Raw genomic sequence first — 11,661 nt, forward strand, 5'->3', positions numbered from 1 at the left:
CTGGTGTTTTAGAAGTCCAGGCTATGGTCAGCATGGAGCCCAGCAAGCACAGTGCTGCTCCTGTGGTGACAGAGGGCATAGAGCCAGGAGTGGATAGCATGACCTGAGCATCCCCTCAGATGCTCTGGAAGAGACTTTCCCTCTTTTTGGAGTGCATCTGGGAGAGGTGGCATTGCCTCTCAGGGGACATAAGAGCTTATAGACACCATAGTGCTGTCCTATTCCTTAGAATAGGGGCAGAGACATCTGCTGAGGGTAGCTAACCTGGATGGTGGCTTTTTGCTGTGCTTTACTCTAAACTCCAAGCCCTGATGCTTTGGTGTAACTACCCCTCGGGGACAAACTGGCACCAGCTCCAGCACAGTGAGACTTCCTCCCAGAGGACCAGCAAGGGTCTGGACCAGGCCTGATCTTGAAAGTTAGGACTTTTGAAACTCAGCCAGCAAGCCTGAGATAAAACATAGGTGCACTGTGCTGCAGGGTGCAGAGTGAGCAGACAGCCCAGACACAGAATGAAGGCAGGGATCTGAGGGATGCCTAGGACACATGAGGGGAGATTTTTGCTCTTCTGTAAGGATTTCCCAACAGCAGCAGGAGTAAACTCCCTTCTCTGGGATAAGGGAGAGAACTGGCACTGTTTTTCTTGATGTTGCCCATCAACACAGCCCATCATCAGTGAGGAGAGCAGCGCCAATAGTAGGGTCCTCAGCAACTTACACTATGCTCTGCCTCCCTGCACCCTGCAGGTGCTGCTTCTTTACTAGCACAAGTGTGCCTGAGAACCAGAGCAGCGGGCCTTTCCCCCAGAAGACCAGCACACACACACACCCTGCACACACCAAATCTACTGACTGAGTGCTGCAAACTTTCAAATCTAGGGAAAATAGATCTGGCCTCTTTTAACAAGCAGACCAGAGCACACCTAGTAAAACTCATCATACTCTGGACAAAGTTGAAAAACTCCCTACTGCAGTCAAGGAGAAACTCTTCAGAGGACTGATCTGAGGGAAAGAGCACCCAAAACACAGCAGCAGAGTACACACAGCATATGGCAGAAACACTTCCTGAAGCACCTGACCCTGGAAAGTATATTACTTCTTCTTAATAAAGCCATTACTCAGGCCGCCCCAGTGGTGCTGCGGTTTAGCGCCTCCTGCAGCCCGGGGTGTGATCCTGGAGACCCGGGATTGAGTCCCACGTCGGGCTCCCTGCATGGAGCCTGCTTCTCCCTCTGCCTGTGTCTCTGCCTCTCTCTCTCTCTCTGTCTCTCATGAATAAATAAATAAAATCTTTTAAAAAAATGGAATGCTTTTAAAAAAAAAGCCATTACTCTCAGTAGCAGGAAATATAACAGGCTTTCCTAACACAGAGAAGAACATAGAGACCTAGACAAAATGCCAAAATGGAGGAATTCACCCCAAAAGAAAGAAAAAGAAACGGTCACAGCCAAGGATCTTATTGAAACTGATATGAGCAATATGCCTAATCCAGAATTTAAAACAACAATCGTAACAATGCTAGCTGGGCTTGAGAAAAGCATAGAAGACACCAAGGAGTCCCTTACTGCAAAGATAAAAGACCTAAAAACTCTTCAGGCTGAAACTAAAAAAATGCTGTAACTGATATGCAAAACCAATGGGATATAATGACCACAAAAATGGAAGAAACAGAGGAACAACTACATGATATAGAAGATAAAATAATGGAAATTAATGAAGCTGATAAGAAGAGGGAAAGAAAAATATTGGATCACGAATGTAGATTTAGGGAACTCAGCAACTCCATAAAGCATAATAACATTCATATCATAGAGTTCCATAAGGAGGGGGGGGGAAAGGGTGAGGGTTTATTGGAGCAAATTATAGCTGAAAACTTCCCTAATCTGGGGAAGGAAATCGACATCCCAATCCGGGAGGCACAGAAAACTCCCATCAAAATCAACAAAAGCAGGCCCACATCAAGGCATATTGTAGTACTATTTGCAAAATACAGAGAAAAGGAAAATACTAAAAGTAGCAAGGGAAAAGAAATCCCTAACTTACAAGGCAAGACAAATAAAGTTAGCAGCAGATCTATTCACAGAAACTTGGCAGGCCAGAAGAAAGTGGCATAATATATTCAATGTGTTGAATGTGAAAATATGTAGCCAAGAATACTTTACTCAGCAAGTCTGTCATTCAGAATAGAAGAGATAAAGTGTGCCCAGACAAATGAAAACTAAAGGAATTAATGACCACTAAACCAGCACTGCAAGAAATATTAAAGGGGATATATTTGAGTGGGAAAGAAATACCAAAAGTGACAAAGGCTAGAAAGGAACAGAGACAATCTCCAGAAACAACAAATTTACAGGTAATTCAATAGCACTAAATTTGTATCTATCAATAATCACTCTGAATGTAAATGGACTAAATGCTCCAATAAAAAGACATAGGTATCAGAATGGATAAAAAAATACCTCCAAACCCATCTATATGCTGCCTATAAGAGACTCAGTAGAGGCCTAAACACATCTGCAGATTGAAAGTGAGGTGATGGAGAACCGTTTATCATGCTAATGGATGTCAAAGAAAGCCAGAGTAGCTATTCTTATATCAGACAAGCTAGGTTTTATTTTATTTACTTACTGGGGTGGGGAGGGAGAGAGAGAATCTTAAACAGGCTCCACTCCCAGCATGGAGCCCAGTGCAGGGCTTGATATCACTATCCTGAGATCATGACCTGACCTGAGATCAGGAGTCAGATGCTTAACAGACTGAGCTACCCAGGTGCTCCTGGACAAACTAGATTTTAAACCAAAGACTGTAACAAGAGATGAAGAAGGGCTCTATATCATAATAAAGGGGTCTATCCAACAAGAAGATCTAACAATTGTAAATATTTATGCCCCCAACTGTGGGGCATTTAAACATATGAAATAATTAATAACAAACATAAAGAAATTCATTGATAATACAATAACAGTAGGGGACTTTAACACCCCACTGATAGCAATGGGCAGATCATCTAAGCAGAGAATTAACAAGGAAACAAGGGCTTTGAATGACACACTGGACCAGATGGACTTAACAGATATATTCAGAACATTTCATCCTAAAACAAAAGAATGCATATTCTTTCCAAGGGCACATGGGACATTCTTCATAATAGATCACATACTAGGTCACAAATCAGGCCTCAACAAATACAAAAGATTGAGATCATGCCATACATATTTTCAGACAACAACACTATGAAACTGGAAGTCACCCCTAAGAAAAAATTCAGAAAGACCACAGATATATAGAGGTTAAAGAACATCCTACTAAGGAATGAATGGGCTATCCAGGAAAGTAAAGAAGAAATTTTAAAAATACATGGAAACAAATGAAAATGAAAAAATGACAGTCCAGAACCTTTGGGATGCAGTGTAAGTGGTCATAAGAGGGACATATATAGCAATATAGGCCTATATCAAGGAGCAAGGAAAATCTCATATATACAATCTAATCTTATCCTAAATGAGCTAAAAAAAAGCACAAAAAAATGAAGCCTAAAGCAAGCAGAAGGCAAATAATAACATTTCATTGCAACAGAAATGAATGACATAGAAACAATTAAAAAAAAACAGTAGAATAGATAAATGAAGCTACGAGTTGGTTCCTTGAAAGAATTAATAAATTTGATAAACCCCTAGCCAAACTTATCAAAAAGAAAAGAGAAAGGACCCAAATAAAATCACCAATGAGAGTGGATAGATCACAACCAACACTAAATAAATACAATTATAAGAGAATATTATGAAAAATTATGTTAACAAATTGGGCAACCTAGAAGAAATGGAAAAATTCCTAGAAACACATAAACTACCAATACTGAAACAAGAATAGAACATTTAAACACATCCATAAGCAGCAAAGAATTTGAATCAGTAATCCAAACTCTCCCAATCAACAAAAGTCCAGGGCCAGATGGCTTCCCAGGGGAATTCTACCACAAATATAAAGAAGTGTTAATGCCTATTCATCTCAAACTGTTTCAAAAAAATAGAAATGGAAGGAAAACTTCTAAATTCATTCTATGGGGCTAGCATTGCCTTTATTCCAAAACCAGCAGAGACCTCACTAAAATGGAGAATTACAGGCCAATATCCCTGATTAACATGGATATGAAAATTCTCAGCAAATTAATAGCAAATTGACTTCAACAGTACATTAAAAGAATCTTTCACCATGATCAAGGGGGATTTATTCTTGGACTACAAGTGTGCCTCAATATTCACAAATAAATCAACATGATATACTACTTTAATAAAAGAAAGGATAAGAATCATATGATACTTTCAATATACACAGAGAAAGCATTTGACAAAGCACAGCATCCATTCTTGATAAAAACCCTCAACAAAGTAGGATGGAAGGAACATACCTCAGAATCATAAATACCATATAAGAAAGACCTACAGCTAATATAATCCTCAATTGGGAAAAACCAAGAGCTTTTCCTCTATGGTTAGGAACAATACAGGGATGTCCACTCTCACCATGGTTATTTAACATAGAACAGAAAGTCCTATGTAATCAGACAACAAAAAGAAATAAAAGACATCCAAACTGGCAAGAAAAAAAGTCAAACTTTCACTATATGCAGACAACATGATATTCCATGTTGAAAACCCAAAAGACTTCACAAGAAAATTGTTGGTATTGATACATAAATTCAGTAAAGTTGCAGGATATAGAATCAATGTACAAAACTTTATTGCATATCTATACACTAAAAATGAAACAGCAAAATGAGAAACCAAGGAATCAATCCCATTTACAATTACACCAAAAACTGTAAGATACCTAGGAATAAACCTAACCAAAGAGGGAAAAGATCTGTATTCTGAAACCTATAAAACCTGATGAAAGAAATGGAAAATGACATGAAGAAATAGAAAACACAACCCACACTCATGGATTGGAAGAAGAAGTATTGTTAAAATGTCTATACTACCCTAAACAATCTACACATTTAATACAATCCCTATAAAAATACCACCAGTATCTTTCACAGAGGTAACACAAACAATCCTAATATTTGTATGGAACCACAAAAGACATAGAAAAGGCAAAGCAATCTTGAAAAAAAAAAAGCAAAGCTGGAGGCATAACAATTATGGAGGACTTCAAGCTATATTACAAAGCTGTAATCATCAAGAGAGTATAGTACTGGTACAAAAACAGACATGTAGATCAATGGAACAGAATAGACCCAGAAATGTGCTCACAACTCTATCGTCAACGAATCCTTGATAAAGCAGGAAAGAATATCCAATGGAAAAAAGACAATCTCTTCAACAAATGGTGCTGGGAAAATTGGACAGCAACATGCAGAAGAATGGGACTGGAACATTCTCTTACACCACACACGAAAAGAAATTCAAAATTGATGAAAGACCTAAATGTGAGACAGGAAACCATCAAAATCCTAGAGGAGAACACATGCTGCAACCTTTTTGACCTCGGCTATAGTAACTTCTTACTAGACACGTCTCTGGAACCAAGGGTTACAAAAGTAAAAATGGACTATTGAGACTTCATCCAGATAAAGAGCTTCTGCTCAGTGAAGGAAATAATCATTAAAACTAAAAAGTAACCTTTAGAATGGGAGAAGATATTTGCAAAAGACAAATCTGATAAAGGGTTCATATCAAAAATCTGTAAAAAACTTATCAAACTCAATACCTAAAAAACAAATAATACAGTTAAGAAATGGGTAGAAGACATGAATAGACATTTTTCCAAAGAAGACCTCTAGGTAGCTAATATGTGAAAAGATGCTCAACATCTCTTATCATTAGGGAAATAGAAATAAAAACTACCATGAGATACTCCCCTCACACCTGTCAGAATAACTAAAATCAACAACACAGGAAACAACAGATGTTGGTGAGGATGCAGAGAATGGGACCCCTCTGTCACTGTTGGTGGGAATGCAAACTGGCAGCTACTCTAGGAAATAGTATGGAAGTTCCTCAGAAAGTTAAAAATAGAACTAGCTTATAACCTAGCAAATACACTACTAGGTATTAACTCAAACGGTATTAAAATACTGATTCAAGGGGCACATGCATCCTGATGTTTATAGTAGCAGTATCAATTATAGCTAAATTAGGAACGACCCCAGATATTTATTGACTGATGAATGGCTATAGAAGATGTGGTATTACTCAGCCATCAGAAAAATGAAATCTTGTCATTTGCAACAACATGGATGGGACTAGAAGGTATTATGCTAGGTGAAATAAGTCAGTCAGAGAAAGACAAATACCATATGGTTTCATTCGTGGAATTTAGGAAACAAAACAGATGAACATAAAGGAAAGAAAAAAGAGGAAGTCAATCTACAAGAGAGAGTCTTAATGATAGAGAACAAACTAAGGGTTGATGGAAGGGAAATGGGTGGGGGATGTGCTAGATGGGTGATGGACATTTAGGAGGGCACTTACCGTGATGAAGACTGGGTGTTATATGTAAGTGATGAATCACTAAATTCTACCCCTGAAACTAATATTGCATTACGTGTTAACTTAATAGAATTTATTAAAAACTTGATAAATAACTAAAATAATTAAAAAATAAATTCATCATGTTTAATTTTTCTATAACTGTGGGAGCAAAGGACAATATTGGTTTTGTTTACCATTGTATTTCCAGTGTATAGCACAGTATATGGCTCTTATTTCTCAAATGAATGACTACATAAATGAAAGAAAGAATGAACAAATGAGTTAACTAGACAACCACTATACCATACTAGAAGCTGTGTATATTGTTAAAAGATGTCACAGATTAAAGAACTGGACATCAGCCTTTCCACAGTTAGAGGAAATGCCTACTTACCCAATATGACTAGAAGTTAGGTCCCATGTACCTACCTATTCCTTTTCAGCGTGAGCAATCCCACCATTAGAGAATCATTCTTTTTAATCATTAATACAATGACAAGAATTTGTTTAAATACTAGGAGCTCAATAAGCATTTCATAAATTGAAGCAAACATAACATGTAACAATATTCATCAAAACTTATAAAAATAATACAAAGCAGCTTAGGTTAGCTCTTTCTAGATGTTTCTTGATTTCATGTAGTAGAGGGTAAATACTTACCCTATAGAAGAGGGTATGAAAGTATGAAAAGAACCCTTGGCTTCATCACCTCAGGCTGCTATAACAACTACCATAGACTGGGTGGGTTAAACCACAAACATTTATTTCTCATAGTACTGTAGGCAGGGAATCCACCATCAAGGTGCTGGTAGTATGGGTATCTGGTGATAACCTACTTCCAGCTTACCCATGGCACCTTCTTTCCGTTCCTTCACCAGGTAGAGAGAAAAAGAGGTCTGGTCGTATAGTCACATCTTGGGGGCTCCATCCTCATGATGTCATCTAAACTGAATAGCCTCCAAAGGCCCCACCTCCAAATACCATCACATTGGGGATTAGGGCTTTAACTTATGAATTTTGGGGGGACACATAGCAACCCTACTGTGAGACTATTTCATTCATAATATGGTCCCATGTTGTAAACACAAGGATAACGTTATGGTAAGGTGGTGGTCTCTGCTTGGTCATGAATGCCTGTTTGAATGTACTCATTGCCTACATTCTCTGGCAGAACACAATACTCAGTAGAGAGCTTCCTTACTGTGCTTGTTTATGAATCAAGCACTTTGTTCATTTAGTAGAATTTAATATTCTTAATGTGCACTTTGATTCTTTATGCCTTTATCTTTGAATTTCTGGGGAGTTTCCTTCTTTGGGGAACATTAGCTTTCCAGTGGATATCATTTCTGTTCTGCCTGGGGTATTCTGTTTCATCTTGTTCAAGTGTTGCTTTTGTTCAAATAGTCTTTTTGACTTAGAGGTTTTTTTTAATCAATCTTTTTGCTCATTTTAAAAAAATCTCTTGCAGGGGGTATGAATTAACTTTTTTCTTTCCTGTCTCTCTTCTAGTGATTTTGAGTTAATCTTGGTCACACGTGCTAAGCTTCTGTCTCACTGGTGCTTTTCCGAATTCTCCTCTTTGATTAGTATATGGAATTGAAAGTCTTGATAACAAAGAGGAGGATGAACATTCAAGTAGCCTTGTATTTTTGAAGTAGTCATTATTTTACTCTATAGTGAACTGAATATAATGGGAACAAAGCTATTAGTAAGACTAAATACTTCAGATATTAAGATGAGTCCAAATAATGCAAGCATATTATCATTGGACCTTGGTGTTTATCTTTACTATCATTCCATACAAATCTGTATCTTTCTTCCAGTGGAGCACTAGAAACTGTAGCTGCTTGAATGGCTATTCCTAATAACCCCTATTATTTGAAAATCTGGACTCTTTGCACTCAGATATTGGAAAAATTATTTTTTAAAATATTTTATTTATTTATTCATGAGAGACAGAGAGAGAGGGAGAGAGAGAGAGAGAGAGAGAGAGAGAGAGAGAGAGAGGCAGAGACACAGGCAGAAGGAGAAGCAGGCTCCATGCTGGGAGCCTGACCTGGGACTCGATCCTGGGTCTTCAGGATCACGCCCTGGGCTGAAGGTGGCGCCAAACCACAGAGCCACCCAGGCTGCCTGGAAAAAGTATTTTTTATCAGTTATATTAGCCTTGTATTGCCTGTTGAGTAATATAAATTACATACAAGACAGGTAGGGGGCAGAGGGGGAAACAAAATCCTGAATGAATTTGTTCCATGGGCTCAGTGCCATTTAAACATTATTCAAAGAAATAAAAAATTAAGCAACATATTTTCTAGGAAATTCCAGGGTATGCTGTGGAGCCATAAAATATCAGAGCTACTTTTACAGATATGAAAATTAATTAATTAATTAATTAATTTATTTATTTATCAGTTTATGCCCTTGATTTATTTTTAAAATGAACATAATAGTACTGATATCATTCATTTTTTTATTTTTTAATTTTAATTTTATTTTTTATTGCAGTTCGATTTGCTAACATATAGTATAACACCCAGCGCTCATCCCATCAAGTGCCCTCCTCAGTGCCCGTTACCCAGTTACCCTATCTCCACCGCCTGTCTCCCCTTCCGCTACCCTTTGTTCGTTTCCAAGCATTAGAAGTCTCTCATGTTTTGTCACCCTCTCTAATTTTTCCCACTCATTTTCCCTCCTTTCCCTTAAAATCCCTTTCACTATTTCTTATATTCCTCATATGAGTGAAACCATATGATGATTGTCCTCTGATTGACTTACTTCACTCAGTATAATACCTTCCAGTTCCATCCACATTGAAGCAAATGGTGGGTATTCATCCTTTCTAATGGTTGAGTAATATTGCATTATATATATATATATATATATATATATATATATATATATATATATCTGTAAGAAGTAAAGTGATGGGATTCAGATCAACCAGTAAGAAAGTTGCCAATCTAGCATATTTTCCAGGCCTTCAGACTTCAAGTCCAGGATTCCTTTAGTTTTCCAGGGCATCTGACCTGTGCATTCACTCAAGCCCCATTGTGCAGAAGGCACTTGGTTTAATGCTCTGCTGTCACTGCCTTGAAATTCTTTATACTTAATTCATTTTGAAAAATGAATTCCTGCATTTTCATTTGCCCTGGTTTCCTAAAATTATATGACTGGTCTGGAGTCTTGGTGTATTGCTTAATAAAGTGAGACATTATGTTTATTGTTCTATTTGCCCAAATTACTTACTAGATGGTTTTGTTTTTGAGAATATCTGGTATGTTTAGCTAAGAGAGTTAGAGTATGGTGTGCCATGTGGAAATTGGTTAGATTCCTCTGAAATGAATTAGGAGTTTCCTTAACGAGGGAAATAGGAAAGAAAAAGAAAGTTTATTGAGAATCGGTCTTGTGCTAGGTTCTATGCTAATCTTTACCCATATAATTTTTTTTTATTCCCACAAGAACACTGAACATAGCAGCTCTCCGACCTGCCCTATTTATGGGATTTTGTCCTGTACCAGAGCATTTGCTAAAGTCTGTTGCACGATGGATGTTGGTTTCCAGTTTTCCAATCTCTGCTTTTTTCTGAGGCCATCTTACAAGTGTTCTCTCTCCAATTATTACTCCTCTCATCTCTGGAGATTTACATAATAAAAGCAGCTGCCCCCAGTTTTGATGCCATGATACACCTAATGAATCAGAATCTTCATGTATACCAGGCTTGTCAGATATTTTGTGGTTACTCCTTCTATTAATTCTGGTGTGTCTTCCTGGTTAAGAACCACAGGTAGAGTTTAACTCTTTCATTTTGTAAATGAGGAAAAAAAACTAAAATGAATTGAATGACTTACATAAGGTCAATCAGCTTGTCAGTGGAGGAGTTGGAATTTAAATGTTGATTTTCTGATTCCTAATCAAATGTCTCTTTCAAAACATTGTGCTATATTCCTGGATGTCCTATTTGTCACCACTCTGATAATACACACATCACATGAAAACACTCAGCCACTCCATATATTAAGGCAGTGCTTCTCAAACTTCTGTGTGTATAAGAATCACCTGGGAATCTTTTTAAACTATAGATTCTGATTCTATAATTTGGAGCAGGGCCTAAGAGTCTACATTTCTAAAAAGCTCCTAAATTATGCCAATTTTGCTGGGCTATGGGTTATATTTTGAGTATTTATAAGGCATTTTCTATAGCTTGGTTTAAGCAGGTCAAATTTCTGACATAAATCTCTAAGCACATTGCATTGTTAATAATGATAATAATAATGATTGCTAACATTTATTGAGAAATCTGTTAAATATTCTACATACACTATATAACTTAATCCTTCTAAAAATTCTATGAGGTAGGTACTATATTGACCCTTATTTTTTTTTTTAAAGATTTTATTTATTTATTTATGAGGACACACACACAATGAGAGAGAGAGAGAGAGGCGGGCAGAGACACAGGCAGAGGGAGAAGCAGGCTCTAGGCAGTGAGCCTGACGTGGGACCCGATCCCCGGTCTCCAGGATCAGGCCCTGGGCCGAAGGCAGCGTTAAACTGCTGAGCCACCCAGGCTGCCCTATTGACCCTTATTTTATAGATGAGGACATTGAAGCTCAGAGAGATATAAGTAATTTTCCCGATTATACACTAGTGAGTGACAGCTAAGATGCAAACTCTATTTTCAGAATTCAACCTCATAATCACAAAAGCTCTCTCTTTTCTTTGCAAAATGCAAATATTTAGAAAGGTTAAGGGAAAAGGAAGAAGAGATAAAGAAAGGAAGTAATATTTAGTAAGACTCTGGTATGTACCAGAGGCAGTGCTAGTTCATTTTCAATATTATCTCACTCATTCTTCAAAAGTACCATGGAAACTGGGCATTATCATCATCCTTCTAAGGATGAGAAAATCAGGGATTAACGGTATAAGTCATTTGTCCAAAAACACATACTCATATGGTTAGTAAATCGTGGGGTTGAGAATTGAACACAAAATTCAAGTTAAATCTATTAAATAATTCTGCTTCTTGCTGGAATAAGTTCAGTGAAAGTTGGATTTCTAACTTTTAGAAAGTAAATCAAGACTCTTTAGGGCTCAAAAGATCATTATAGTGTCTTTGGTTTTGTTCCTACTTCTTTGAAGAATATTAGTGTGTTGCTTCATTCTAAGGTAGTCTAGAATGGTATAGT

This window comes from Vulpes lagopus, chromosome X, assembly GCF_018345385.1.
Source record: "Vulpes lagopus strain Blue_001 chromosome X, ASM1834538v1, whole genome shotgun sequence".
Taxonomy (NCBI): Eukaryota; Metazoa; Chordata; class Mammalia; order Carnivora; family Canidae; genus Vulpes; species Vulpes lagopus.